Genomic DNA, 4,765 nt, shown 5'->3' with positions numbered 1-4,765 from the left:
GTAACAGACAGTAATAAGTAAAACTTAAAGTTAATAAGTTACTTATTGTATTTTAGTTAATTAAGTAAAGGAAAGTAAACTAAATAAGTACTTATATGTATATATATATATATATATATATATATATATATGTACAAATATTTAGACTTCTGCAAAGGACCAAGTACAGGGCGTCCAGTGTTCCTATATTTTTCAGGTCTTGGGGATTTTTTAATATTTAAAAATAAAACTGCCAATTAGATCCCCCAAAAAAGGTAATGTTAAGTACTACTGTTATATGTTGGCAGTATAATTGGTATTTAATTTCTAAGGTGATAAAAGCCTTCCAAATGTGTTACACACATCCAAAATTTCTTTGAAATGAAAGTATGATAAAGTTATTGTAGAATTTTTTTTTTCTCTGGAGAACAAACTTGAATCACCCATATTCACAACTGTATCAGCAATCCATATATTCAAGGAAGCCATGTTCATCAGTCTTATGCTGTGTTATGACTCATTGTTGCTATCTAGTTTAATGGATAGTAATTAGTCAGAGCAACAATATTTGGGGTTGGGTTGGATTATGAGCTTTAGATATAAAATATATTACTGATGAATATTTGAAGCACAATATAGTGTTTCAAATGGTTAAGTATTTTCTTATACATGCATATTTGGCTGATTTATTGTTTTGCTATTACTTAATTTCAGCTGAATGTGGTCAATTAATATTTTTGTTTTCAGAGAGTTGAAGAAGCAGCAACCTTTTTACTTACACTGTGTTGTACAAAAAAACATTTCTATCTTGTTGTTGATTTTCAGAGATGTATACAGTGAGATTTTAACTTGAAGTATTGAAAATGCCTGCTGGAAAGACCAAATTTCAAGAACACTGGCTGCTAAAGAAGGGCAACACTGGACATGAAATCAAACATTGGTGCAAAAAGGGCTCTGATGACTTTAAAGCATTTTGTGTTTTGTGTATAAAGGAAATAGCATGTGATGGATCTGGACTAGAACAATTAAAGCAGCATGCTAAGGGAAAAACACATTGAGATGGCTAAGAGTGCTTTGACATCATGTTAAATGAAGGTCAAAATTGTTAATGAACATGTGTTATTTTCAAAAACAATATGATGTTTAAAGATGGCTGCTAGCAATTATAGGTTTTGCTCTTGCGGTGGTATATCTGACATGTTCAAAGCTATGTTTGATTGTTCAGCTGCATCAAAATTCCACATGGCAAGGTCGAAGGTATCATACATGTTATCAGATGGGATAGGCCCATATTTTACTGAAGCATTGGTTGCTGATGTAAATGATTCCAAGACTCCATTCACACTTCATTTTGATGAAGCAACAACAGCTCAAGGGAAGAAATAGCTTGACTTGCACATCAGATACTGGTCACCACTTAAGGATGAAGTCCAAGTTCGTTTCTATAAATGCTTAACGTTTGGTCATGCCAAAGGGAAAGGTGTAGCCAAGGCTATCCTTAAGTCTCTCAGTGATGCTAAACTGAATGTAAATCTTCTTGTGGCACTGTGTAGTGATGGACCAAATGTCAATAAACAATCTGGAGAATAATTAGCTCTCATCTTCTAGAAAGTGGCCATCCTGGTCTGGTAGACATTGGTTCCTGCTATATACACACTGTCCACAATGCATTTGGACAGGCAAAGGAAACTCTTACACAAGACATTGATGAATTGGCAATTGACCTGTTTACCTTCTTTAAGCAGTCTGCAGCAAGGAAGGAGGATTACAACAATGTGCAAGTTGATATTGATGTTGAAGAGCACATGTTTCAACCCCATATGTCATCTAGGTGGCTTACTTTGTCACCTGTTGTGGATATAATTCTTGAACAATGGGAGGCCATTGATAAGTATATGAAAGAGGAAGAGAAAAGATAAAATTCCCCCAAGAGTGCAGCTTTTAGGAGGATCTTATTGAAGCTGAAAAGCCCAGAAACCCTGATTTTGCTTTACTTCATCCAGGCAGTGGCTCCACTTTTCTACTCATTCCCGGAGCTTTTGCAATCAGAAAGTCCACAAATTCACATTCTGTATGATAAAATCAGTGAACAAGTTAGGAGGCTAATTTTGCAGTAGTTGGAACAAAGGAAGGCAGTGATTTGTGTGAGGTCAAGCATTCAGATGTTAAGAACCAGATGGATGATGAACATGTGATTGTTGGTGAACCAACTAGAAAATCCATGCAAAAGCTGTCCAGCAGTGACAAGCGTAAGATGTTGCTAGGAATACATGCCTTTTATTCATCTGCTGTCACCTACCTAATTAACTATCTGCCTATTTCAGAAAGTATCTTGAAATACATAGGATGCCTGAATCCAGTGAAAACTGGAACAGTTCATTCCATCAAGAGGCTGGCAAAAAAGCTTCCCAATGTCAGTGAGACATTGTTGAAGTACTTGATGAGTGGAATCTGTACCTAGCTGAGAAGGCCAGAATGCAGGACCATTCAGAAAACATGGGTGAGGCACATATCGATCATTACTGGAGGGATGTTCTTGTACAGATTAGAATTGATGGAAAAACCGAAATACTCCAAGCTGGGGAAGGTTGTGAAATCTTCACTGATTCTAGCTCTTCTTGTTGCTTATTTTTACTCAGATAATTTCTTAATTCGGTCATAGTACATCCAGGGCAATTTTATCCTGTTGATAGTTCTATTAAGATGACAAACAGTACATCTGTATTCATAAGGTAATTGTGCTGATTTGAAAATCAATGGAAGATTCATTTTAAATATGTAATTCAGCAAATTTCACATGTTAATTAAACTGATATTTGAATTGTAAAATTTTTAAGTGTATGACTTATTGAATCCTAAGGTGATTCTTCCTAAAGTACATTAAATATTTTCAAAATGTAGAAAATTTCAATTTAAATTAATAAAAATGTTTCATTCAAAAAATACAGTAACATATTTTCATTCCAAAATAGAGTTACACACAATTTACTCATTTTGACCATTTCCTATATCTACTTCAACCATCTTATTGTAGTTTCGTTTAAAAATAAATTTTTGATCTACGCAGAGGTTGAAATTAATGTTTTGAATTCAGATGTTAAAGAAACAAGTTGCTAATGAACAGTACCAGGCTCCAAAAGTCTCAAGAAGTAGTAAGGATATAATATTTTATCACGTATCTTTTCTGTGCAAGATACCAATATTATGGGGAAAACGTATACAGCATACACGGGGAAGATTAGGAATAAAAAGTTTTTAATGTTGTAATATAATATTAGAATTATAATGCACACTGAAAATTTTAAAAATAAAAACATGATCAACGTTTAAAATGCACAATAAAATTTTATTTGGCCAACTGCAAAAATTAAAAGACTACTATATATATATAGCAACAATAGCTAACTAGCAGCCAAAATAAAGATTTGCAACTTCACAGGGATTTTAATTAGCAGTGATTTTTTACTTGTTCCATTACTTATAAATTTACACACTAGCTGATATAAGGATTGCAACTTCATAGAAAGTTGTTATTTAACACCTTGTTTCTTTACTTTTTATATCTATGACCTAAAAAAACGAAAATTTCGTGACAGGACTTTGGTTTATGAAGGAAAGAATCTTTCCTAAACTGGGGTGTTCAGGGATATTACTATCCCCTTTGCCCGCTCGCGATAATGTATTTGTTACATTCGTGAATTATTTGATTTTAGTTAGAGAGGTTGGTCATATGTTGCCTTCTGGCAATTTTAAAGTCTTGAGGTTGGAGAATGGAGATATGAGAAAGGTATGTTCATAGGATTTCAGGGCAGAAAAATGACCAAAGCCAATGATGTCGTTAAGAAGAAGCAGGTCAATATATTCGATAAAGCACACAATAACAAATTTCCTGTGATCAGAGACACAGGGTCATTGGGATCTGTAAATCCAATGCCACAGCTGGGATAATTAAGTCCAAGTGCCCTATGGTTTGTTCTGGAGGAAAAACGGGAGTACCCCAAGAAACCCACTTTCAAAGACAGGCACCTTCGATCCCTATTACACTTTTACAAAATTTTAATTTTTAAAAATATTCCAGTTTATTTGTTTTCTTTATATTCATATTTAGGTATAATGCATAGCGAAGAGAAAATGTATATACAATTCTAACATTAGAAAAGCACCTTTTCAAATAAAACATCTACGTCTAAAACATCGTTTTAAATATAGCTTCCAGTATTTTAAAGTAATCTATGAATGTGTGTCATAAATTTTAATATTATGTGTATTGATTTTTTTTTACTCCTTCATACATAGTATAGGGGTTGGCTCCCTAAGGACACCGATTATATAGTGTACAAAGCATTATTTATCTAGATGTTACAATCATCTAATTTTCATCTGTTATTGGCTTGTAATTCCTGCTTCACCCTGTACTTAAGCTTTTTAAAGGATGACCAGATAGTTTTAAGAAAGCTAACTCCAAGGGGGTAATGATAACATCATTTACACTAGAATTATGATGATTTTTAGCTTATGTAAAATATAAAAGAAACAAATCGACTTTTTAATACATCTATGACCTTTGCAGTACCTTATTTAGTATTCTACAAGAGATTTGAGTACAATATATCAAGCCATTTTGTCGTAGGCTGGCAAAGAGAATAATAATATGAACATTTGAGCTGTTTTTGTTGAATTTTATATTCATCCTAAGTATCTAATAGTATATTTTTCCTAATTATTTTAACAATTATGGCCTTTAGTGTTGGAAGATTTTGAGTATTGTTTTAGGAACAAGTTTGCT

This window comes from Limulus polyphemus, unplaced genomic scaffold (assembly GCF_000517525.1).
Source record: "Limulus polyphemus unplaced genomic scaffold, Limulus_polyphemus-2.1.2 Scaffold6359, whole genome shotgun sequence".
In the NCBI taxonomy this organism is placed as follows: domain Eukaryota; kingdom Metazoa; phylum Arthropoda; class Merostomata; order Xiphosura; family Limulidae; genus Limulus; species Limulus polyphemus.
This window is presented reverse-complemented; position numbering follows the sequence as displayed.